The sequence below is a fragment of the Phascolarctos cinereus genome, unplaced genomic scaffold (assembly GCF_003287225.1).
Source record: "Phascolarctos cinereus isolate Bilbo 61053 unplaced genomic scaffold, phaCin_HiC Scaffold_726;HRSCAF=1367, whole genome shotgun sequence".
Lineage (NCBI taxonomy): Eukaryota > Metazoa > Chordata > Mammalia > Diprotodontia > Phascolarctidae > Phascolarctos > Phascolarctos cinereus.
In genome coordinates, this window is record NW_027556098.1 from 81,682,945 (window position 1) to 81,710,933 (window position 27,989).

Below are 27,989 nucleotides of genomic sequence, written 5' to 3' on the forward strand. Positions count from 1 at the left end.
TGCAACTAGAGGGGGGGAAATATTAAAAATAATTTATAAGTTTCCTAAGGCAGGTTTTTAAAAAATGTTAATCCAGCTCCTTTTTCCCTTGATGAAAATATTAGCCTAAGAACAGTTGCTATCTGGTGGGGACCTAGGTTGCCCCTTTTGTTCATTTTCCCTTTGTTCTATTCTAAGAATACTCATGGACCTACCTTCCACCTCCAACCCCCAGGATGCATAAGCAGTGTCAAAGTCAGTTATTATAGAGTAGATTGTGCCTGATAGAAGAAGGAGAATAGCTGCAAAAGACTGGACGCATGCATATTCCAAAGGTAGGGGCCAGAAGAGAGGGAGTGAGAATTCTATGCCATCCCTACACAGCAGTTCACCTGGTAAACTTTCCTATTTTATACAAACAACCCTTCATAGAAATACTGTTAGGCAAGCTTTTTCTTTCAATTTTGTGTGGATGTTGTTGTTTCAAATGATACATTTTAATGATAAGAATAAGCACAATGTGGCCGTCCAAGAAAAGAGAAAGGAAACAACTTCTCCTGACGAGGAGCTGAGCAAATTGAGTCTGGAAAAGAATTCCATAGAGGAAACTTCTGGAGCTATCACCTCATTAGTAGTCTGCCTTCTTAGCCGACCTTGGCAATGTTGTCATTGACAACCAATGTGTGCCTGCACCTCCTCTGAGCATGCACACACAAACACACATATCCTCGGTTTCAACCAGAACAGTACATCTCAGAAAAAGGTGCAGCAATGAGTCATGTGCTTGTACTCAGGTGACAGGTTTTTGTCAATAGGTATATTTGTACGATCACTTCCAGGATATTGGTTTCTTATGGAGGAGCAGTGTCCACAATGGTTTTCAAATCTGGTATAAAACTTGGAATGTAGAAAATACTGCTCTGTGTTTCATTCTGGAGGCAGCTGAAAAGCATATCGGAGAGACTCAAAGGAAAAGAAATGATTTTACTAGACTAGAGGTAAAAGGAGTTTTAGGGAGTTCTCTCTGCTGGTGAAACTGCTGAGTGTGCCCATTCTCTCAAATGCATGTGTTCTCTCTGGTCCACATTTGTCATTTAATCAAAAAATAAATATTTATTAAATGCCTACTATGTACCAGACACTATGCTAAGTGCTGGGGATAGCTCCTGCTCTCGAGATAGCCACTAATGGGGGAGAAAACATGCACAAAATTATAGGCAAACTACAAACAGGATAAATATTTATGTTATCTCTTATTCTGTCTGCCTGTTTCTGCCTTTCTGCTTGTCTCTTTGTCTCTCCATCTTTCCTTTTTTTTTTCTCTTCCCCTTCCTCCCTCCTTCCCTGATTGGTTTGGAGTTTGTAGCCTGTGAGACGTCATACCAACAAGCAAACTCAACAGCAGCCTAGGAGAGGTACCAATTTGTAGTTCGGTTTCATCTTTACAAGAATGTTTGTGCATCCTTGACTTTGCTTTTATTGTGAAGAATTATATTCTCCACTTAAAGAAGTCACTTTTGATTATGTAAATATTAGTGTTGATCTAGAAATTCCCCCCTAAAGTCCATATGCTTCTAAATCCTCATTAAATAACCCCTTTCTCTTGAGGAAAGTCATGTTTATTTTATTAAGTGAAATTCAGCCTACCACATCATCCCATTGGCCTCTTGTTAAAAGATCCCTAGAGCTGCTGACTGGGAAGAGAAGTTAATTGAGCCCTCAAATCTCTTCTCTAAGCAGTGTTCATAATGAATGGATGGTCAAGAAAGCTGGCATAGAATTTTAAAAGATTTTAGCATTGGTAATTCTATAGGATCAAAGACGCAGAACTGGAATAGACCTCAGAAGCCATTTGGTCCCGAGGCTTCATTTTACAGTTGAGAGTGAGGCCCAAAGAAGTAAAATAATTTTTCCAAGGTCATTCAGATGATAAATGTCAAAGGTGGGATTTAAACCCAGTACTCTGACTCCAGACTCTCCCTTTTATCACTTTGTCTCTTTATATATTAAAACAAATATCTTTTTAACTTAACCATAAAGACTAAATGGAATATTCAGAAGGTGTAAAAACTTCAAGTTACATAATTAATATCGCTAATATTGGGAAGAATCACCTTTGAAAGTTACAGATTCTTACTCTTAGAGGAGGGAAGCCTTGTTTAACATTCTAATAACAGGCTACCACTTGTCATTTAGATTTTGAGAGTTTATATTTTTTAAACATGCTCTTTCTATTGATATCAAAGTCCTCATTTCGAATTGACAAACGGAGGACAGACTGGACAACAGGAAAAAAGATAACAAAAACAATACTATCTCCAGACTTCAATCAATTAATTAAGCAAGAATTTATTAAGCACCTGCTAAGTTCTGAGGCAGCTAGATGGTACAGTGGATAGAGTGCTGGTCCTGGAGTCAGAAAGACTCATCTTCCTGAATTCAAACCTGGCCTCAAACATGTACTCCCTGTTTGACCTTGGGCAAGTTACTTAACTCTGCCTCAGTTTCCTTGTCTGTAAAATGAGCTGGAGAAGGAAATGCCAAACCACTCCAGCATCTTTGCCAAGAAAGCCTCAAATGAGGTCACAAAGAGTCAAACACCATTGAAATGACTGAACAAAAACAAAAACAATCCTAAAGGGCCTGCTATGAGTTTAGACTCATTAGGAACTGTAGGTGTAGTAAAAAATACTAATTTGGTAAGTTGAGCATTTGAGTAAATTTTGACCTAGAAGTATACTTAAGGATAGACAATTCCCTCATTTTATAGAGGAAAGGTCATTTGTCTTCGGTATCTTATTCAGCCACCACTTTGGTCACCTCTGTGTTACCTCCTTTAATAAGAAAAAAGGTTCCAGTGTCATCATCATGTCTCCTGCTCACTTTAGGTGCCCTAATACAAACCAACTGGTTTAGAAGTGCTTCATGATTCACACCCTTCCTAACCAGTAAAGCAACTATCATTGGCTTAGAGTCAAAAAGTCTTAGTTTAGGAAAACTGAGGGGAAAATTTATTCAACAAGATGATGCCAGAGGACTTTGGGTCATAAACCTAAAACATCATCTCTGCTAAATTCCTATCAAGTATATCAATTGTCCAAGATTCATGAGGGGGTGAAATCTATAAAAGTGGTGTCTTGGTATCAGACCATCACAATGAAATCAGAGTGAGGGGTGTCATATTGTATTGATGAATTTGAGATGCTGAAAGTGGCAATGAAAGTGCTTCTAGGTCCTAGTTCTATGTCTTACTAGCAGTGTGGCCTTCCCAAGTCATTTCACCTTTCTAAACTTCAGTTTCCTTATTTGTTAAGCAAAGGGATCACACTTGAGAACCTCGAAGGTACCTTCTGGTTCTAATATGCTGTTCTTTTGGACCTCTTTGTACTCACTGAAATGTACCCACTTTATATTTTATTACCTCTTTATCATACTCTCTGTTAGGTGACTACTATTATTAATTTCTTCCCTATGTCTGAAATACCTTCCTTCTCCACCTTCCAAATCTGTTCAGTTCCTAACCATCTTCTGAATATCAACTCAAATCACTTCACATCACCATTTCTAAAAAAAAAAAATTCCAACTGCTTTCATCTTGTCTTGCCCAGAGCCAGTCTCCATGATATTTCTGGACCACCATTTCCAGTCCATACCATAGTGTGCATACTTTTCCTTTCCAGCTTCTCTTTTATGTGTTCTCTTCTCTTGGAAAGTAAAATCTTTGAGATCAGAGATTATTTTGTTTGCTTATAATTTTACCCTCAGCACTAAGCACAGTGTCTAGGATATAGTAAGTGCTTACTCAATGTTCTATCATCTATCTATGTATCTATTTATCTTCTCTCTCTGTCTCTCTCTCTGTCTGTCTCTCTCTCTCTCTCTCTCTCTCTCTCTCTCTCTCTCTCTCTCACACACACACACACACACACACACACACACACTCTCACACACAGTGGATAGAGGGCTGGACTTGAAGTCAGAAAGACCTGAGTTTAAATTCTGGCTCATGCACCTATCTATGTGACCCTCTAAGGCTCAGTTTTCTTATCTATAAAATGCAGATGACAATAGCACTTACTTCACAGGATTGTGGTGAGAATCAGATGAGATGATTTACATAAAGTACTTGTAAACCTTAAAGTGCTATGTAATTGCTCACTATTATGTCCTCTATAAAGTCTTTCCTGATCTCCATTCTACAATAAACTGCTCCTCCATGCACTTTACCAACTACTTTTCACTTTTGTACCTTTCTAATGCATTATATTATCTGAGTATATGTCATACCCTGTACTTGACAGTAAGGACCATGAACAGAAAGAAATCTTATTTGTCTTTGAAGCCCTTCCAGAATCTAGCAGAGTGTTTTCTGCAGAGTCTACAATTAGCAACTGTTAATTGAATAAATTGAATTATTAAGATAAGTGCTAGCCCTACCAGATAACCTAATGTCCCAGTCCAATTAAAACTCACTTATTTTCAGAGACGCTTAAATGGTGATGTTAAAGGTGACCATATAATGAACTGTAACAAACTGGTGAAGAAAGAAATTTGGAAACAATTAAGCCCAAGTCACACTACGAAGTCAACTATGTCTTCTATTCCATTCAAAAAGCTGACCCTAGCCATAGAATGTCTTATCCTTCTAAGTCCCAAATTTTATTGGAAACAATTAAAAACTTAAAGACTTCATTTCTTCATACAATATTTTATTTACTTGACATTGGGCCATTGCGTCACATTGTCCTCATGGTGTACATTGTCTTCTAGTGTGCTCTATCATCCTTATTGACCAGGCTTCCTCTCTGATCATGCCTGATGCTCCACTTAGGCTGTTATTGAAAACAGTGATTTCCCCCCTTTTTCTTCGCCTTCCTCCCTAGAAACATTGCATAGCTATTTCTATAGTTTTTCTTTTTTTCAAATACTATATCCTTTGAGGAATTCTATACTAAAGGGATGCAATAACCAAATGGAAAGTTATCAAGTCTACAATTATTTTAAGAATGAATCCTAGGCCTACATGCCACCAGTAGAGAGCTAGGCTTTATCACTCTTAAGTCCATCCTCTTACCTGATTGCTCTTTTCTTCAGGTCTTGTCTCAGACAAGACAAGTCCTTCTACAACCCTCAGGTCTAGATCTGAGTATCTAGAAATGGGGAAAGTACCTCTCTTTTACTGTAAATGTTGTCTGGTCTATCTTCATGGGCTTCACACCTATACCTTTCTCACTCTAGACACACTGGCTGTAGAGGATGCAGATATCCACATTGGCCTCCAGGTGAGAAAGGCTCTTCTCTCTGATCACTCAAACTTTCACCTCACCCCCACTTCACCAAATCCTTTAAGCCTTTGCCTCTTTTACCTTTCTTCTAGATATCTCGGTACTCTGGCCCTGGGAGTACCAAGGGCCTCTCTCTCTCTCTTCCTCTCCTGTCCCACACCTCTCCTTCCTCTCTCCCTTCTCCTCTTCTCCTCTCCATTCACCCTTTCCATTCTCTTTCTAGTAGGTCTGCCCCAAACAAAATTCTGTGATTTGTTGTGGCTGTCTCTGACTTAGTTTCCTCTTCAAAATAATAACTTAGACTAGGAGTTCTTAATTTTATTGTGTTTCATAGATCCCTTTAGCAATATGGTGAATACTATGGTCCTTCCTAGAATAATGTTTTTAAATACATAGAATTACAAAAGAAACAAATAATATTGAAATAAAGGTGTGACTTTTTTCCCCCCTCCTAGAGCATACCCTCTCTGAAATCTATACTCAGATTCCTTCAGGGTCCATGCCACAAGATTAGGTGCCCTTGGGACCCTTGGTGAGCTTGGCTTTCCCAAGAGGTTCTTCCCATACTGAAAATGTGGTTTAGTTCTAATCCTTCAACCTCCTGATAGCCCTTCCTGGCTTTCTTCTTAGTGGCCCAGCTGTGAGGATAGACTCCTCTTTCAGTCAATAGACATTTGAGGTGTGCCTACTTTTACACTATTGGCTCCACCTACTTCAAAGTTCTCAGCATGCTATATACAGCTTATGCTCCCTCCCCTTCCAAAGGATTGGTTTTATAATGAAAAAGGAAAAAAAAATACCTTAGAACACATGAAGTAAATGTTGTCCTCTTCCAAAGAAGGCAAAGACTGATGTTACATTCATTCTTTGTTTGGTGCTACCAGTGCCTTTAGTTTCTCCTCAAGAAAAAAAATTCCCCATAATTGTTATATATTATTAACACATTTAATAAGTTCAATTTTCTGCATGGAGTAATAAGAAATATAGAGGGCAGCGAGCTTCTCCAAAAAGGAAATTTGCCTCAAATTTTGTCTTAAAAGGGTGGAAATGCTTAATAAATGAATGATCAAAGTTTGACCTAGAGAAGAGATAAAGAAATATACTTCCCTATTCTAAGAAGCAGTAAAATGTAGCAGATTTTGTCAAAAGTAATTTTTTTCTGTTGGTTTTGATTAACTGTTCTCTGTTGTTGATGTTGATTGTGTGTGTATTTTGTGTAGAAATGAAGAAATTAAAAAGGACAAAATATAAGTTATAATTATTCCAAGTCTAGTCTTAATTATAGCCTATGGGATTTTAACAGGGTTTAAATCAGACAAATTGCCAAGACTCATGTTTTATCTCCATTTGTTGGACACATTTCTTTGCCTTTTGTGACTTGTGGCATGATGACAGGTCATGTTGCAGTGGTCTATCTCTACCTGGAAATTTCTGTAATTCCAAAACAATTCTGCTTATCAGGACATTAGTGTACATATATATATATATATATATATATATATATATATATATATCTATCTCAGACTCTATCATTCCCTCATTAAGGATAAGATTTTTCAGACCTACGAGAAATTTTTAAAAAAAATCCCAAAACATGTGGGAGGGATGGATATCTTAAGACTCTGATGAATATGTCCTGATCTTATAGGCTTAACAGGACTTATGAGAACAATTTTTATATAGACTAGTGTGGAAAAATAAATTTCATCAGTAAAAATTACCTTTTTCCAATCTTCAGTACTGAAATCTATGTATTGTCTTGTCTATTACTCGTATTTTTCATCATAGCAATAATAATCAACTTATTGTGTTTACAACTTCAAGAAGCCCTATGCTGCTCTTTAGAAGAATCAGTAACTACCCCATCCAGCTGCTATCTCACTCTGAAGGTCTTTGTTTCTTCGCTGAGGATTAATTAGACTGTTTCACATCAAATGTTTCTTAATTCTTGGTGGGAGGAGGTGGTTCTTTGTTTCTGACTGCACTTCCCCATCTTTGCACTTTTTAGAGTAAAAGATCCTCTTATTGTAAGGAATGATCCTAGGAATCTTTGATTTCCCTGCACCAATAGCTGATGTAATATCTTTAACAGTGATTGAAATGTGCTCTTTAAGAGCTACAACTGTCCGTGGAAAAATATTCATTTTTTTAAAAAGCCATAAAATTAAAATCACACAAAACAGAGAAATAATATGGGTATTTTATAACACAAAATTTAACACTAAACTGACAGAGAGCTAGTTAAAATAAGGAAGCTGTTTCAGTGCAATTATATCATTGAGTCTAGTGTCAGAGGAAGTGCATGTTCACTGTGGTTAAAAATGAAATCACATCAAAATTATTGCTTGTCCCAGGTAAGTCATACATCTCTGTCAAGGAGAGGGTTCAATGGAAATAAATTGAGAAATGATTGATATAAAAAAGACAAAGCAATCAATAAATTTTAAGTGAATAGTCTCTGGTAGGTTAAAATGCTTAACATCTTCATAAAAGAGTTAGGGTCATTTCATTTTAAAGAAAGAGCCGAAACTCTATTTGAACCTTCAACATCCTAGATATCTATTTATCTTATATCTTATATCCTGAATCCTCAAATTGCATATGAGAAGCTTTCACCAATCTAGGAATTAATTATCTTTTCTTTTTTTTTTTTTGGCTAGGCAATGGGGTTAAGTTACTTGCCCAGGGTCACACAGTTTGTGTCAAGTGTCTGAGGCCAGATTTGGACTCAGGTCCTCCTGACTCCAAGGCTAGTGCTCTATCCTCTGCACCACTTAGCTGTCCCAGTTAATTATCTTTTGAACGACAAATCTCTCTAGATTGAAGAAAGTCAGAAGTTGATGAGTTCAGAACAATGCCAAAGTATTGGCCAAGTGACCAAAAGCAATAGGTATTTCCATTAGGTTGAATTTACTTATTCAAATTGAAATGTAGTGAGTTATAAAGCATGCAGTGAAAATATATGATCTATTGAAGAACCACAGGATGTGATCCCTTACTTGCCCATTATTCAAATTCATTAATGCAAGGAGATACTTAAACTTTATCCTTTATTTAACATTCCACAATTGTCTGTAGCACATTGGGTTACAGTTAACACCAAAGTGTATTTACCTAAGGCCCATCTCATTTAGTTGTGAGAACACAGCTTTATGGTGAACATTAAGCCAAAATGTTATTAAATTATCTTGAAATGGTAATTTGTAGACATCTTTCTTCTTAATTGTTTCTAAAGACGATATCCTATCATTACATCTATGTGTGAGTTCTTGGAGTGAGAGGGGTGGGGCAAAAAGATATTTTGACTGTTCTAACAAAGCTTTGGGATTTGTCTAGAACTGTTCCAGAACAAAATGAGTGTATTTTTTGTGTTCTCCATAATATTATCCTCAAAACAAGAACTCAAAGTTCTAGGGCTCCTTCCCCATTGGTATCCGAAAGCCCATTATGGTCCAGAGTAATGATATGAAAGCCCAGAAAAGATAAACTGGGGGAAAGAAATATTCATAAATAATCAATTCCTTTGGTTTATCCAAATAGGAAAAAAAAAACAGCCCCCTTCCAAAATCTGCCCAGGACTTGTCATCCCTAAATAATTTATGTGGTATGACTTACAAACAGATCAAGTTAGACAGACTACATGTTAACATGATTAAATTAACAAAGTGACTTTAAATATGTAAAAAGTCTCTTAAACACACATACAAATAATCTGTAATGCTTTCTACTTTCTCCCAACATTTCCACTTTTTTGAATGAAATGGAAAAGCACATAAATGAAATTGGCATAATTCATGTTTATTCTCTTGCCTCCAATCACTCTCTCCCATACTCTCAAAGCCTATCAGTTTAGAGACATATTTTCTCATTCATATATTTATGGAGTGTTCTACCTAACTCCCAAGCCCAATTTATGTACCACATTAGTCTGAATATAGGTTGTACTTTTCTCAAAACTTTGGTTTTTATAAATCCTGAGAATAGGTTATAATCAGTCATTCTTCAGTGAACAACACTGCTCTCAAAAGGGATTTAGATATACAATTAACTTTCCTTCCTAGCCAGCAACTTTTTAGCATTCTGTTAAGCAAATAGCTAATGATGCTATGATAGAATGAACCGGGGTGATAACTAGATATTTTTTTCTGGGGGAAGCACTACAAAGCATGCCCAGGGCAATCAGTATATGAGATACCCTCAGTTGAGAGAGGGTTGGCAAAGAGACAAAAACCCCAGGATATCAAAAAGAGCACTAATGGAAAATCTGCTTCCTCTTCCCAAGGAATCATAGAATCATTAATCTGGAAAGGACATCAGAGGCCATAGTGTACATTCTACTCATTTTAAAGATGATTAAACTGAGGACCATGAAGATTAAGGGACTTACTCAAAGTTCCACACAGGTAGGTTTGGAATCTAGGCCTTCTGACTCCAAAGCCAAGGCTCCTTCTCCAATAGTGTTTGGTAGTTTCTTATTTAAGCTAGTTGTTCTTGATGGAGTGTGTAGGGTGTTCAGGAAGGAGTAGCATCTCTGGTATGAAGGCTTGCCAAGCCCTTTACAGGGCTTCTCATTCACCTTTGGTGTCCACCTTCACCCAACTCTCACCAGTGGCTCCAAGAAATTGTAGCATGCATAGCAGTCACCCCCAGTAAAAATTTCTCAGTAGATGAGCTAAACCAGGTTGAGGGTAACCAATAGACCTCAAACTCATCAGTGAGTTAGGGGAAAATCTATCCCACGCACGTAAAGATGTTATCTGGTGGAATGGGTGGATAAGAGCAATTTGTTCCAAAGGCCAAGAAGGCAACTGTGGAGTGCTTACAGCTTGTTCAGACATCAAAGACACCAAGGGCATTCACTGCACCCCAGGCCATCAATAGTCATCCTGACTTTTGTCTTGTCACTGGACTGCAATGACTCTGGGAGAGAGAGAGAGAGAGAGAGAGAGAGAGAGAGAGAGAGAGAGAGAGAGAGAGAGAGAGAGAGAGAGATTGAGAGAGAGACTGATGACTTTGTGCAACTCTGCCTCACTTAAATGCAACTGATGTGCAAGTTAAGACATGGCCCCATGATAATCATTGGTTCTCTTCAAAAACAAAGGATGGATGACAACAACAATGAATTATTCTTGATAACTTTTTGCTAAAGTCAACTTTTTCTTCACATTTGGTGTCCAAGAAGTATTATTACCAGGAGTAGGGAGTGAGGATGGGGAAGTAAGGACCCATACAGAAAACAGATGTGTTTGGAGAGGAATCTGAAAGACACCTTGAAGTCGATCTTCTGAAATTGTTTCAGTAATAATATATAAACTGGAATGATATAATCCAATACCCTCCTTTTATGAAGGAAAAAAGTGAGGCCCCAGAAAGGAGAAGGGACTTGCCCAAAATAATAAAGAAAAGTTTTATTCAAGTCATTTAAATTGAGGCTGAACTGAGTTAGAGTCAAATGGAGCTCAAATCTTACAGATGTCATAGACTCTTAGATCCAGAAGGGGCCTTAGATATTGCCTTGTCCAACTTTCTCATTTTAGACAGTCAGAATTAGTGCTCAGAATTGGCCTGAAACTCATTTCTTTTAAGATCCTAAACCAGTGCATTTTCATCCAGATTATTGAAATTTGACTCCCTGAAAAGGTCCATGTGGAAATAGTGGAAGATCCCTTCTAGACCCAGTCTCAGGACACAGAACAAGAAACTAAACAGGGAAGGTGTCTTTCCGATTGCAATCCACTTCCCAACTTCACTATGACAACTAATGCTACACCTCCATCACTCTCATGTATTCTCATTGGAAAAGTTTTCATAACTTAAGATGTTAAATCTTTCAGGAAAATAAAAGTCCTGGGGGGAGAAAGACAGAGGAGGGAAGCCATGACCTTCCATCAGGCTCTCAGGGGCTGTTTTTCCCTACATCCTTCTTCTGACCCCTATCCTCATTCCTTTCCTGGGGCAGACCATTGCGAGAGGCCTCAAAAATTCCTAGACCTATAGAAGCATTTTCCTTTCAACTCTGCACCTCGAGCCTGAAAGGAACGAGGATCCCTTGAAGGAAACTCCACCTCCTTCATAGTGTAGCCCACCACACTTTCAAACCAGCTCTCCTTGCAACTACAGGTTCTGGGGAAGTTTGAGGGGCAGAGTAATGAGGAAGAAAATCAAAATCCCCAGGATTTCAGAGGCAAAACTACCGTATGATGGGGGGATGGGGGAGAGAGAGGGAGAGAGATGGGGGGGAGAGAGAGAGAGAGAGAGAGAGAGAGAGAGAGAGAGAGAATTATTTTAGTTGATTGGAATGTTTCCATTCCAATGAAAATGCAGAGTCATGTCTCTTCTATTTTTTGCCCAATTCTTGTTCAAGAACAACCAAAAAAAGAGTGTGACCTCTTTCAGACTGCAGGTTAAGGACAAACTGGCATATTAGAAGGTCTCTATCTCTCTTCCCCTGAAACACACATACACACACACACACAATCATATGATCAGTTGTGAATTCAGGATGACTTTTTGCTTCCCCTACATATTCTAAGTTACCTGTGGAAAGTAGTTCAAAAACTTCATGGAGATACCCATTTCTATGGGCCAATAAATACTTCTCCTTGCCTTGGCTTATAACTATGGCCATATACAGTCTTTTTCCAATGAACTCCAAATTATAAAAAGTGGGTTTTCTTTCTACAGCACCAGGAAAGTCCAGCAGGGATGAAAGCATTGTGTCCCTTCCCTTGCCTTGCACTATATCTAAAGGTATCTTCCTTCTCAATCAATAAATGGTCAGGGGATATGAACAGGCAGTTTCAAAAAACAGAAATCAAAACTATCAATAGTCACACAAAAACTATGCTCTAAATCATTAATATGCAAATTAAAGTAACTGAGAGGTACTATCTCATACTCATCAGATGGGCTAAGATTTCAGAAAAGGAAATTGACAAATACTGGAGGGGACATGGGACAACAGATACATTAATGCATTGCTGGCAGAACTGTGGATTGGTGTGACCATTCTGAAAAGCAATTTGAAACTATGCCCAAGAAACTATTAAACTGTGCATACCCTTTGAATCATAAATACTACTATTATGTCAAAGACATAAAAGGCAAAAGGAAGGGACCTATATATTCAAAAATAATGGTAGCAGTTCTTTTTGTGGTGGCAAAGAATTGAAATCTGAGGGGATGCCCATCAATTGGGGAAATAGCTGAACAAGCTGTGTTATATGATTGTGATGGAATATTATTGTGCTATAAGAAATGATGAAGTGAGTAGTTTAAAAAACTGGGAAGACTTATATAAATTGATACAAAGTGAAATGAGCAGTACCAGAGCAATTTAAACAATAGCAATGTAAAAATAATCAATTGGAAAAGACTTAGTAACTCTGATCAACACAATAACTCTCCACAGTCCAAAGGACTCAGGATGAAAAATGCTATCCACCCCCAAACAGAGAAGTGATGGTCTAGGAATGCACATTTTTTCCTTTTTCTCCTTTTTTTTTTTCACAGAACACAGCTGATGTGAGCATTTGTTTTGCATGACTTCATACTTGTAACATATTTTGTGTTTCTTTTCTTCTAAATGGATGGAGGAGAGGAAAGAAAATCTGGAATTAAAAATAAAATAAAATTGAATGGAAAAAAAAGTTACCTCCCAACTCCCAACTACCACCACCCAATTCTACTCAGGACAATAGTAAGTCACTCATCTTACTACTGACCTCTCTCCACAGGGTGAAACATTCTGTAAAGTCAGAATACTATTATTAGCAGTGACTGTAATCAAGAGCACTGGGCCAAAGTGTGGCATTCCAGCCTCTGCTTCTAAATGAGGAACCCAACCAGGCAATCTAACTGCTCTTCCAACTGAACCCTTCTCCCCTCTATTCTTCACATCCTGTCACAGCTCCCTGCAACCCAACACCAGGTTCTTAGGATACTCTTTCGCAGAAGTATATAACCTCTAGTCAATCAATTCTATTTTGGGGCAAATTTCTTTAGCCTTGAGTAATTCTCTGCCCTAGGCCAAAGTCAAAACGGTCCCTTACTAGTTAGATCTCTGGTCTAAATCTCACTCAATAATTAGACACCTTTGCTTGAGAGAAGGAGAGGGAGAGGGAGGGAAGAAGATTTTTAATAATGTACATGAGGATTCAAGGAAATTTCTAGGAAAGTAGTAAGACACCAACCTTTTAACATAATTCTTTAAAAAATAACCCTAAACATACTGAAATAGGCATTCTGGAAAAGAAGATGGAATTAAATCGTAAATCAAAAGTTGACTGAAGTTCAATTGGGTTTACCTTGATATCAAGCCACACAGGCTCCCAAGAGGGGTGGTGGAATTATTTCCTCTCTGTCTCGTCTAACCAAGAAGAGAGGACAGAAGACAAAGGTCTGAGCAGAAGTCCTATGCATCCTTAGGTCCTTCCCAATATTTCTAAAATAATCAAACTTACGTAATTATTAGCCCCCTTATTAGAATTTCTATAGTCTTCTCCTTCATTCTCCCTGAGAGTTAGAGGCAAAAATCATACCTTGTATATTATAACCAACTACTTTTTAAAAAGATAGCTCAATTTTGAAACAGAAAAGCCCATTCCTTACCAGAAGACAAGCTACATTACTTACTGCTGTTCTCTTTTCTGAGAGCTACCATTCTGGCTAGAGATAAGTTGGCAAGGGACATTTTATTATGCCCTGTCTCCTCCAAAAAAAGTTAGACATTGAAGAGATATTAATTGATGATGATGATTTTGCCAAGAAAAATTAATTAAGCAGGAAGGTTCTTACCAGTTAAAAGACAGTTAGATGATGCACGGTGGATAGAGTGCTGCTCCTGGAGTGGGGAAGACCTAAGTTCAAAGTCTTCCTCAGAAACTTACTCACTATGTGACTCTGGGCAAATCGCTTAACCATTATTTCCCTTAGTTTTCTCAGCTATAAAATGTGGATAATAACAGCACCTACTTCTCAGAGTTGTAAGAATCAAAGATATTACTTATAAAGTGCTTAGCACAGTGCCTGGCACATAGTAGGTGTATAATAAATGCTTGTTTCCTGCCTTCCTTTTCCCATTTCAAAGAGAATTTCTTTTATGGGTATAGGCTATATAGATTCCATCTTCAGACCAATTCAATATATTTTGAACATTAGGTTTCTATGACTAGTGTCACTGCCAGTTAGCAACTCTTAGCATTAAGTGTTAAGAGATGACATAACATAAAATAACATATCATGAAATAACACAACTGCTTTAAAGTTATAGGATATTTCATAAGCATATATCTAAGCTGCTATTTTTTCTTTTCTTTTCTTTTTTTTTTTTGAGGCAATTGCGGTTAAGCGAGTTGCCCAGGGTCGCACAAGTAGTAAGTATCTGACGCCGGATTCGAACACAGGTCCCCCTGACTCCAGGGCTGATGTTCTATCCACTGGGCCGCTTAACTACTTCCCACTTATTTTCAAAATGTATTTTATTTTTGGATCAAATCTTTAATTACATTGTGATAGGTAACTATGCCAAATTAAATAATATAACTACAAATATGAAACCTTCTTCTACCAATGCAGGTCAGCAACTACCCAACAATTTACAGGATTAGGAAGTTGCCTGGTACAATGAGAAACATAGGGTCACACAACTAATATGGGTCAGAACCAGGACTTGAACTAAGGTCCTTCTGATTCTGAGGCTTGTTCTCTTTCTCCAGTGCCTCCCCAATTTATATGAGCCATGAATAATAAGAAAATATCATGACATCCAGGAAGTTCTAAATAAAGCATATCCTTTTCAGTGAAAGTAATCCTTGTCTGCTCCAGGGAATGATGTATTTTAAATTCTTTCCTTAAAAAAATGAATCATCATATCTTGCCAATACTCTTGCAAATATTTCACCAGTTGTAGAAGTTTTAGACCATCAAAACCTGATCTCCTACCAGTTTTATTATTGTAGTATATCCTTTCAAAATTGAGTTTACATTTATTCAAGCAAGATGCCAATGTCCTAGTCTACAAAAGGACCTGATTTAAACTTTCAATTTCACATATTTCAATTTTAGGTATATACAAGCTAGTGACATATACATACATATATACATACATACACACACACACACACATATATATATATATACATATATATATACATACACACATATATATATACACACACACATATGTACACAGAGAATGTAAACATACATAGTTACATGCATGCACATGTATAATGTACATGTATACATACATAATAGCTAACATTTATATACTTGTATACTACTTACTATGTGCCAGGCACTTTTACAAATATTATTTCATTTGATCCTCATGATCGCCCTGAAAGGTAGGTGCTATTATTTTCCTCATTTGAAAGATGAGGAAACTGAGGCAAACAGAGGTTGAGTGACTTAGTGACTGGCCCAGGGTCACACAACTATTAAGTATCTGAGGCCAAATTTAGCTCTATCTATTGTGCCATCTAGCTAACTAAGGAGAGAGAGAGAGAAAAAAAAAAGAGATAGAGAGAGACAGAGAAGTATGTCTGTCAGTATGTATGTATGTATGTGTGTATGTATGTAAGTATGTATTTCAGAATTACCCAGTTGGCCCCTAAAACTACATTGAAAGGGACCTGTAACTCAGGGAAGCAAAGGATCTAGACTTTGCCACCCTCCACTCTTACAATGAATAATTCAGAAGCATAGGACAAGGCAGACTAATGAACTCTTGATAACAATACATTCAGGTAGTTTTTGAACTGTTTGAATGAGTAGACCCAAAGTGTAGTATTAAAGTATTATATTTCTATGTTATATATATTATATTTCTAGTATTCAGTCACTAAGAGTTCAATCAACTTGAATTGGGGGTTACTAATGGAGGAAGGGCCTTGGCACTGTATTGACCTGCCCTGGGCATAGAATTTTTATCAGTGACATAGAAGGCATATGAATTATTATTACTGAACTTGCAGGTGACTCAAAGGTAGAAGGTATAACTACCACCCTGCTTGACAAAATTAGGATCCAAAGGATCTTGACAGAATAGAATGTTGGACTAAATCTAAGAAGACAGCATATATTAAAAAAGTAAAGTTTCACATTTAGGTTCAAAACATCATCTTCACACCTAGACTAGAAAACAGAGGGAGAAGTGTGGTATACTGGGAAGAACACTGTCCCTAGAGTCAGAGAATCTTGGTTCTAATACTGTTCCTGTCACTTACTAGCTGTGTAAACTTGGTTAAGTCAACTGACTTTCCTGATTGACTGAATAATAAGGTGTAAAGAATGAGGGATAGGGATGTAGGGAAACTAAACTTAATTCTGTGAATGCACCAAGAAGCTAGGGGTGGATGTGGTTAATGTCCATTCTCTGAATTTATTAGCCTTGATAATATGCACTCTGAGGGGCTAGGGCCTTACTAGTCAAACTGGTTTTCACTGGTCAACAAAATGCATGTATATATGTATAATTATATTTATATGCCCATATATATATATATATATAGCTTATTGATTCTTGTCTTTGCGTTAGAAAGGTTACTAGGAATTTGTAAATAAAAACATACGTACATATACACGCATCTTAGATTCTCTAGAATCCAAAAGTCTGCGTCCAGAATATTATACAGGCATATCAACCAGAGTAAATGGCCCCTGTATGCATGCAAAACAGGGGCCACCTAGGGATGTGAGAAGTGTGTAGGTTAGAAAGTGCGAGAAGGATATAATGAAAAGTTTATGAGAAGCTTACCAAGGGCTTAATCAAGAAAGGGGGTAAAGAGAGTGGGGGTAGATAGGCAGAGGGATGGAAGGCTAATATCTGTCAACTGCTGTGGTATAAAGCCTGGCTGGGTTTGGGTAGGGATTCAGAATGGAAAAAATATGAGCAGTGACTGATAGTCAAGTCGGTACAGACACATCCCCACAAAATACTAGCAAACTCTGCTTACTGGTTTCTCCCTTGTCCTAAACCATATTCCCTTCTGTGTTATTGCAGCCTAATTCAAACTTGGACCATTGCTATCCCGTAATACATCTCTAGGGTATTGTTGTAAGAGATGATAATCAAATTGCTACATTAATGCAAAGTATTATTATAACTATTATAATAACATTTCACATACACCCGTTTCACTTTACACATTTTGCACATTCCTATTTCTTAGAATCCTTAATTTCCTTCATAGCTCAGTTTAAATAGAAACTTCTGCATGAAGTCTTTTCCTGCTCCCTACACTCCAGTCTCTAGGGTCTCCACTTCAAAATATTACCTTTCATTTATTTTGTATATAAGTACACATGTGTAAATTATACGTGTGTACATTATATACAGTAAATATGTATGTATACATACGTATATGTGCATAAGCATACATGTATAAAAACGTACAGGTCATCTCCCTAGCTAAATGGAAGCACCTAGAAGGCAGGGATGGTTTTAGTTCTTTCTTTGCACCCTTAGTGCTTAGCACAGTATTTTACACACAGTAGGCATTTTAATACATACTTGTTATTGGTTGATTGTCCTCACTGAATGGGGGAGTTCTAGAATGTTTCCAAAGAGTTACAAGAATCTTTTCTCCTTTGTGTGGCACTGTGAGGTTGGCCTTCAGCACACCTTACACTTGGATTTATTTTTTAATTCTAAAAACAACAATGGATGTGTGTCACTCTGGTTTTGACAGCATCTGATTCTAAGACAAGTTTACCCTGTTTCTCTCATCTGATGACCTCCCTAACTTTGCCATGACCTTCTGCCTCTGGCACATTAAAAACAGTCTGGATTTCATGTACCCTGTCCTAATTCCTTTTTTATTTCAAAAACCTGAGTCACAGGCCCTAAGCTAAAAATCTTGCCATCATTCATGCCCTACAATTTTCACATTTCTCTTGTTACCGGTGTTTCTTATCACTATCTCTGCGATACGAACTGAAAATATTCTTACCTTGACCCGTAGGGGTACTGAAGTTGTATAACTTTTTCTCAAATCAACTCTTGCAATTTCTCCTCATAGGGAGGAAATCCCTTCTAAACCCTTTTTGTATATTGTCAAGCAATCAGCCTGCCCCAAAGAAAAACTAATCCATGTCACTGTCTTTAAACTCAACCACTTTCGAGAATCAATAGAAAGTCCTAATTTTTTTAAGCATACAAATGTTTTTATCACTCATACTCAACCATTGTACTTTAGGTGAAACTCTATGAGGTTGTCGAAGCTCTATGAGACCACTAGAAGGCAAGTAGATAGAGTGCTAGACTTGGAGCCAGAAAAACCCGAATTTGAATCCTATCTTAGTCACTTATTGGTTTTGTGATTCTAGGTGACATACTTAACTTCTCAATCTCAGTGATCTCCTCTATAATATAGAGGCAATAATAGCACTTAGTTGACAGGCTTGTTTTGAGAATCAAATGAAATGATGTATATAAATCACTTTGCAAATCTTAAAATGATATAAGACTTTTAGCTATTATTATAATTGCTAGCTAGGTTCTCACTTGAAGGGTAAGCTGAATAATTAAAACAATTATCCAAATAACCTTGAGTAGAGCATGAGGAAAGGGAAAATTTGAGGGTATGGGGTAGGGAAGGAAACTAGAATGGTTTTCTCTACCAATCTAGACCATACCTCCACACAACCAACCCTTCCTTTGCCCTAGAAGGGAAAAGTAATAAGGAAGCAAAGGGAAGAGGAATGGGCAAAATAGATAAGGCAAAGTAGGTGAAGAATCAAAGTGGAAGAAGCAGAAATGAAATAGTTAAATAGAATGTTACAGCTAGAAAATACACAGGTTCATAGAGCTGACCAACATCATAGTCAAATGCTGTAGCACTTGAGGATGATGGGTATACTAACATCCAGAAAGATATGAGGCAGGCAAACAATAAATGGAGAGGGGAGAAGAGAAATTTAGTTATAGATAAAGAGAAGAGGATCAAAGAAGAAAGTGCTGACCCTGCAATGACAGGTTTAACCTAATCTCTAACACGTACTATCTGTGTGACCTTGGTCAAGTCACTAAGCCTTCCTGGGCCTCAGTTTCCTCATCTTTAAAATGGGGCAATTGAAGTAGATGGTTTCTAATGCCCTTTCGAGTTCTAAGTCTATGATCCTATGATTTTTTTTAAAAGAGCCACTTAGAAGTGAAGTAAAAACTAAACTAGTTCCTTCTAATTACATCTGTAATATTATTCTCAGTTCTGTGAATCATGTATATATTTTTAGTTTTCTTATTATTTATTTATTTAGTTTTGGTTTTCAACATTCACTTCTATAAGATTTTGAGTCCCAAATTTTCTCCCCCTCCCCCTCCCCAAGATGGTATGCAATTTGATATAGACTCTACATATATATTCATATTGAACCTATTTTCACATTAGTCATGTAAAGAAGAATTAGAACCAATAGGAAGAACCATGAGAAAGAAGAAACAAAAAAAAGAGAGAAAGCAAATAATATGCTTCGATCTGCATTCAGACTCCATAGTTCTTTTTCTGGATGTGGACAGAATTTTTCATCATGAATCCTTTGGAGTTGTCTTGGATCTTTGCATTGCTATGAAGAGATGAGTCTATCAAAGTCAGTCATTGCACCTTGTGGCTGTTACTGTTTACAATGTTCTCCTGGTTCTGCTCACTTCACTCAGCATCAGTTCATTCAAGTCTTTCCAGGTTTTTTTGAAGTCTGCCTGCTCATCATTTCTTATAGCATAATAGTACTCCATTACATTCATATACCACAGCTTGTTCAGCCATTCTCCAACTGATGGGCATCTCCTCAATTTCCAATTCTTTGCCACCACAAAAAGAGCTGCTATAAATATGTTTGTACATATGAGTTGGGAGCCATATTTGAATAATGTCCACGATATCTTACAGAGCTTCTAGGAAGGGCAATCAGGTTGGTTGCTATTCTGGTTTCTTTTATCCTCTTCTCTATTGTGCATAAAGCACAGTATGACCACTGCTTGGAGGCAGATGAGACTGTGATAGCAAACTATGGAGGGAAAGTAGAAGTACCCAGTTTTTACTTTGCATTTGTTTTCTCTGCCAAGAAAAATACCTATGGGTCAGAAATAATTTGGGGAGATGGCTAATAGGAACCTGAGACCCAAGGTAATTAAGTAAATAACAGAGTGACAAGTTGCCTGTGTTGAGCTCATATCATCAGATGCAGACAAACTCTGTCCCCAAGGATTGTAAAGATGTGATTGCTGAGTTACTTCCAGTGATCTTTGACAAGTCAGAAACAACAAGGAATGTGCCTTTTTGAGAATAAGTTCTACCATCTCAATAAGATAATTTGTCAACTTAGCATAACAGGTTACATTTTTAAAGCTTCTATTTTGTGACTGAGCTCTTTTGAGTAAATTGTTTTTCTACAGGTTGTTTTCCAATAACAAGCCAAGCACTCGTGTATTTAGTGCTCATGAGCACTCATGACATAGGAAGAAACATATATGTACTCTTAAGCAACTGACAAATGTATGTGGACCATTCAATAAGACAGACCACTAATGAGAAAATATTATAAACAACTTTATCAGTAATTTTATCAATAAAATTAAGTGGTAAACCTTTCAGAAATACTTATAGGTAAAAATATAAAAGAAAACCCTTTCTGAGATCCCAACCATCCTCCTGAGTTTGACTTGAGCAAGTCTACGTTGGCTTGAGGGTGATACTTACTGGTTGATATAGATTCTGGAGACTTGCCAGATGACCACTGCAGGAAGACAAATAGCATCTGGCTGGGCAGAGAGGTAATATTGTTGAATCTAAAATGAAAAAAAAAACCTCTTATTGGAACCTGATTGGTAGTTTCTTCTTAGGAATTGTTTATATGGTTTGATTAATAAAGTTTGCTATTGTGATTACTAATCTTGATTAGCTTCATCACTAATTCTATAAGGTTTGCTAAGCAAGCCTTTATATCATCTGTAAATTAAGCTAATTATGCTTCCTATTTACTAATATATATTGCCTTGATTGTTTTATTGTTAGCACTGTATCAATCAACTGTGGGAGAAAGGAAGAGATCTTTGCTTTATATTTGATTTTATTTGGGAAAGTCCTATTTCTTTTTTTTAAGGCTTTTTGTCTGCTTTCAGCGATGTAAGAGAAGAAAACTCTGATGTCTTTTTTTAAGGGTTTTCAACATGAATATGAACTATATTTTAAAGCATGCCTTTTTTGCATCTATTTATACTGGATGTGTTTTGTTGCTTCCCTGATTACCTGTGCTATTATTTTCCTAATTGTGAACCATATGTAGTATAACTTTAAGTTTGTCATAATGAATAATTTCATGTAAGTTAATTTGTAGTATGTTTGACAAAAATTTATTTAAGTTTTTCACAAATATTTATTAGTGATGATAGTGATATTGGCTTATGCTTTTTTGTTTTATATATCCCCAACATAAGTATCAGGCCCATATTTGTCTTATGAAAGGAGAAATAGAATAGCATAACAGAGAGAGGGAAGGATGACCATGAAGCCAGGAAGGCCTGCGTTTGATTGCCACCTCTGGCACACACTGGCTGTATGACTCTGAGCTGGTCATTTAATATCTGTGTTCTAAGCAGCATTCTGAGATGATATGTTTGCCACACTGCATTTGTTGGTAGATGTTTCATCATGGACGAATTGTCTATAACAGTAAAATCACAGGTCCAGTCCCTGACCCCTTTCCTTAAATATTTGATAGAATGCATGTATAAATCTTTTTCCATTAAGGGTTCCCCACCCTCCTTACTTTGGGAGTTTGCCTATGGCTTGTTTGGTTTCTTTTTATGAGATTGTGCTTAGAATTTCTATTTCCTGTTTTCTTAATTTGGTTATCTTATGTTTTAATAGATATTCATCCATTTCTTTTAACCTCTCTATTTTTATGAAACATACTGTTCATAGAAGCTGATAATTCTGTTTTATTTCCTTTCTATTTCTGTGAATCTGTCTCATTTCTTTTTAATTTGGGCAATTGTATTTGCTTCTTTTTTAAATCACATTAGTTACTATCTTCTCGATTCTGTTAGTCTTTCCACACAAAATTACTTTGTTTTACCAGCAAAAAACCTCTATATTTATTTTGCCTCTGATGAATGCAAATTTTATTTTTTTTAATCACCTGAATTCTCATTTTATTACAATCAACTTATTTTCACTTTATTTGTGTCTTTAACTTTGAAATGTTATTCATGTATATGGCAAATTATTGGAGTTTGTCTTCTGTCATTCTCTTTCTTTTTGCTGGTGAGTTTAATCAAGTTATATTCAAGATCGTATCTATGTGTCTTTGACTTCATTTAATTATGTTATGTTATTTTGATTTCCCTCTTCTAAGACTGCACTTAACCTTAGTTTTGTTTTCCTTACATTGATCACATCAGTATTTTGCCCAAAGAACCTCCCTGCCCTTCCATTATCCTATCAAAATCTCAGATTTTCAGATCTACTTTTATTATCATTCCCTTTCTCTTCTACTACTTCCCTTCTTTCTCTCTTTCCCCTTTCTCTCCATCTCTTCACTTTCCCGTACAAAACAAAGCTAAGTATGAAATCCACTTTGCCCCAGACAGACATCTTCAATGCTCAACTTTTTTCAACTGTTTTCCAAACACATGAGTTTCCTACCAAGTTCCATAATCAACTGAGTCCTCCAATCACTCTCTATCTTGAATACCATTCCATATCATCAAACCTTCAGCCCTATGTTTGACCCCCTGCTCTGTCTTAGGTCAGCCACCCTCTATCAGTTCAGAATTTATATATAGATATATAGATACATATTTAAGAAATTTTAGTTGTACCATATCTAAGACATAAAACTTTAGTTTGAATAGCATTCATTTGTGGAACCCTTTTTCAAGGGATGTCAAGTTCAATTCACACTCTGCCTTGCTCCTTTCCACTAATAGGATACTCAGTCTAGGATCTATCCTCCTATTCATAGGCTTCATAATTAAACATTTTTTTTCCTTTATTCTCTCTATGACCTTTATACAAGTTAGAAATCTGGAAGGCAAAGATTTGCTCCCTTTTCTATCTAGTCCACCTGAGAGTGAGGTTAAAGGTGTTTTCTGCTTCTCTACATTTTTCTTCAAAATACCTTACTCTAAAGAATACTATTCCCAGAAATATTAATTCATGGAAGAGGCAGTAAAGTATTGTATTAGTATGATTTAGTGAGGTTCGGATTCGCTCCTATAAATGACACTCTCCAATGCACCAAAAAATAATAGGAAATAGATAATTTATTTAGAAGAAGCAAAGCACAGATAGTTTGAATTTGCATAGAAAGCATAAATAATAAGAACAATCAATAATATAGCACCGATCAAGAGAGTCGGTAATGGAAGAGAATACATCACCAATTCAAGGGAACCTCCAAAGTCAATCAACGGCTGGGAGCCCCGTTGCAGCCTGTACAAACTTGAATTGTGTAAAGATTTTCCCGGGCGAAGCGTCCTTCCCGCGGGTGAGGCTCAGCGGGCTTACAGGACGCAGTGTTTTTATATTGTTCTAAACAAAGAAGGCTTGGGGCCAAGAAGCCCTTTTTGATGCATGCGCTATTCAAGGTTTGTCCAATACACATCTGACCTTAGCCACGCTCCCATCCGCCTGAGGCTTGGTATTTTGTTTTTTAATAACATCACGTCTCACAAGGAGAGGAGCCAACCCTCCATGTCAACGTGACCTAGGAATGGCTAGTTCCTGGAATGCTAGGCCAATAACACTCAGGAGATATGGAACGGTCATGACCGAGATTTGAACTGAACCTATTTATTTGAGTGATCTTATTAATTTAAAGGGGAATTTCCAATTTCCATTTCAAGTATGATTAAAAGAACTGTATACCTATGTCTGGAAACTTGAGCTAAATCCAACCCTTCCATTTACCACCAGCTTATGTTTGGGTCAATATATCATCTAGCTGGACTTATATCCCCTAAATCTCCCTGCTTATTTGCATTGAGAGCACCAAATGATGAGGGAGCACCCCTCACCTGTGGTCCTAAGAAGCTTTTTTTTTTCAGCCCATAGAAAAGAGTCACCTGTGGTATCCATCCAACCCTGACAGAACCCAATTTAAAATTCTAGTCATATTCCTCCACCTTTGAGGAAATGAATGATGATGTCCCAAGAACTGTTTCCTTTCTAATGTATATGACTCCTACCTTGCTCATGATCCAACTTCTGTCCTATAATGCTCATTCCATGCACTCCCAACTCAATTCAAAAAGTATTTATTAGGTTAACACTATGTGCTCAATATTGGTAATCCAAAGAAAAACATGAGACAGTACATGCCTTCAAGGAGTTAACATTCTTCTGGAAGAATACAATCCATAAAAAGTTTGGAGAAACCACCAAAAACTAAGGGAATCAAGAAAGGTGAACTATTGCTTTAGGGCAGACTTAGCGTTATTGTGTCCTTTCTTCATCTAAGATCATTGGCTTCCTCCTGTCCACATTTTCAGGGCTAGATAAATTCCTAAACCTCCATCTCTTGAATTACTTCTTCAATCTGCTTGAATATTTTGTACCTCAAAGGTTTATTAACATACGAAAATTGGAAACCTTTGACGTTACTAACAGGAAGATATAAACACCATATCTCTTATTATGGGACAAATACATGCTGTTTGATTATGTCTTAGTGACAAAAGATGAGAATTCAGTTTCTAACCATAAGAAGATAAGATGATGTCTTTCAGATGACCCAGCCTAAGAATCTGGAGAAATAAAAGAATGGAACATTAGTTCCATGTCAACGCAAGGCTATATCTCTCTGTGCTGTCAACTATTGCCAGAAAGACTTGGTAGGCCAAAACGAGACTGAAAAATCTCCCTCTACCACTTCCTGCTGCTGAGGACTATAAAAGATATACTTTGCTGAAAAAGAGGAGAAGAAATAGAAGGAGGAAGAAGAAAAGAAAGGAAAGAAAGGAAAATGGAGGGGAAGGGGGAGTTGGAAAATGAGAGAAGGAAGACAGAATATACTTCTCTGCATTGTTAACTATTATTGCTGAGAGGTAGAAGAGCCCTGCCAAAAGGATAGAGTTGGAAAGGTTTTTCTGTCCCAATCTTAGAATAAATGTCAATATCTTTTTCTAAAAGAGAATAATGCTAATTAAGCTGAAATGATTTAGCTAAGCCTAAAGGCACTATATTACGACACCTAATTCATTTCAAGCATAGGTGGCAATATAATGCCCCCTAAGGTTCTCTTAGCTCCTTCCTCCTCAGTTTTATAAAGTTTATTCTATATGAAGTTCTGGGTTCAGTCACAATCACTTCGAGTCAATTGTTAAGAAAACTCCCAACACTCTCTACCTAGTCCCACATCCATATCTCTTTCTACTCACTGATCTCTTTTTGGTTGAGGCAAAACTCAGTTCATGGGAAACATTTGGCCAAAAAATGGAGGATAATATTATGGTGTCTATGGAAATTGGAGAAAGAGCCAACACTTTCTTGAGACTTCTTTTAGCCTTTGTCCTTTGCTCTAAGATATCTCTAGAGCCACTTATTCTCCTCAATATCTTCCATCTCTAACATAGCTCAATCCTCCCTTTGCCACTCAAAGGTGTACTAGAAATGCTGTGCTTGCTCCAACCTCTGGAATCAAAACCCTTCAAATCTCTTCTTCATGTTCTAAGATAGCTTCTTTAAAAAAAAAAATACAAATTGCTTAGGATGTGACCAAGTGCCTCATACAATGGTTTTGATTGATTCACAGAGGTATTCAAATGGTTCTTACCTATTTAGGAGCTCAACTGCGATGGTTTTAATCCAACCCTCATACAAAAAATGATGAAAATTAGATTTCCATAAAAGAACTTGCCTGTGGGCAGTCTCAGAATTCAAAGTGAGTAGCACCCTTTCCATTGGATGACAATTCCTCTCTTTTCTAAGAGAAAGTATTTACCATATATAATTATGGAGAGCCTATGTAATTTAAAAGACTTTGGACTAATATATGGCCCATAAACATAAGTAGCTGACAAGATAACAGGGAGCTTTGAGTGAATATAAGCTCCTAGGCAGCTAAGAGGCACAGAGGAGAGAGCCCTGGGCCTAGGGTCAGGAAGACCTGAGTTCAAACTGAATGCAGATGTTTACTAGCTGTATAACCCTAGGCAAATCATTTAACTTCTGTCGGCCTGTAAAATGAGAATCATACTAGAACCTTCCTCACAGGGTAAAATGAGATAATATTTGTAAAGCCCTTTGCAAACCTTAACTTTAACATTGGCAAATAACTTTCAATATAATGGTCATTGCTGCTGCTGCTGCTGCTGTTGTTATTATTATTATTATAAATGCACCAAGAATTTGAAAAGTCATTTTTGCCCCAACCTGTGGGCTTACTTAATTCCTCACAATAATATATTCAATCCAGTCCTCTGGCTTCCAGGAATAGAATTCAAACTGTCAGAAATCTGATTAGGGAAGCTTTCTGAACATCTGTGAGAGTTTGATCACCATGAACCCCTTATCCTTGATTCCTCTAACTATGAGAATGATAGAAGGGAGGGAATATTCTTGAGGGTCCACTGTTGCATTCTGCAGAGTTTAAAGGAGAAAATCATGCAGACGACACAAAAAAAATGAATGAGGTATACTGTGCCCTAGGATTGATACTTTTGTAATGTATTTTTAATAGAAGTAATGATTGTTTTCTTAAGGGAAAATTATAATAAAATAAAAATTAAGAACTCCTACCCCCACATACTCCCCCCAAACAAAACCTTCTTTGGATATAATTATAAAAACAACTAGAAAGGCCTTACTTTAAGAATATCTCAAAGGCGGTGTCAGTTGATACACTGCATTTTTAAAATCCATAATGAAGAAAAAAAAGAATAAGAAGAAATATTTTATATCAATTAATGGCCTAGTCCTTCTATTGTTAACTCATTTCTCTAAGCTTCAGGTCAGAGGCTGGGCTGTTATAAAACCTGCAAGGGAAGCCCTCTGTGGATTCATGCAGGGGATGAAAAAAAATGCAAATCTTGCAAAAGCAGCAGAAAAAAAAAAAGGACTTTCTCTTCTCCGGTCCTGGAGGACACATAGTGTAGTCTTGCAGGACTAGGATTGTCTAGATAAATATTTTCAATCTGTACAGTAGTGCAATATGGTATATTGATATCATTTTTCAAAGACTTAGACAAGAAAAAAATCCTATCAAGAAGATAACTACATTTCACAGAAATTCTTACATTTTATCTACACATTTATCCAGAGCAGGCAGAGATATTTTTTCTGTATGGGGATATTGAGCCACAGGGCAGGGGTATGTGAAAACAGGGAGAACAGTGATCCTACATGTTAAAAGTAACAGAATTTAATTTTGTTTTGTGCTTTAGAGAGACAAATAATAGTCCGCTTATCTGCTTTTAAAATTGGGATGGCAGAACATAAAACTCTATTTAGCAAATAAAATAAGTTTAGGAATATGTACATTAGTTCTGTGTTATAGGCAGTCTAATTTATAACTAGTTCAGAAAGCAAGATGGAAGGAGAAAGGAGAAAAGTTTGGGGTAAATGAAAAGGGTTCAAAAAAGACAAAAAGGTGCAAGATAGAGCCTGTATATAAGATAGAAGTACACATGGTGCACAAAGGGAGGGATGATGAGGAAGATACTTCTAAGGACTGAGGAAAAGACATAAACAGAGTTAGGAATACAGAGAAAGACATAAGAAAGAG

The 27,989-nt window shown here is 36.9% G+C and overlaps 1 long non-coding RNA gene across 2 annotated transcripts; it reads right to left on the reverse strand.

Moving 5' to 3' along the window:
• Positions 1 to 8,297: 8,297 nt before the first annotated feature.
• On the reverse strand, positions 8,298 to 24,103 carry LOC110210821 (uncharacterized). 2 transcript variants are annotated; one of them, XR_013482917.1, is made up of 3 exons: positions 23,647 to 24,103; positions 20,963 to 21,051; positions 8,298 to 10,184 (listed from the first exon to the last, which is right to left on the reverse strand). It is a non-coding gene; the product is annotated as an uncharacterized LOC110210821 (long non-coding RNA). The 2 variants fall into 2 exon arrangements; XR_002325184.2 differs by lacking the exon at positions 8,298 to 10,184 and adding an exon at positions 19,508 to 20,270.
• Positions 24,104 to 27,989: the final 3,886 nt, after the last annotated feature.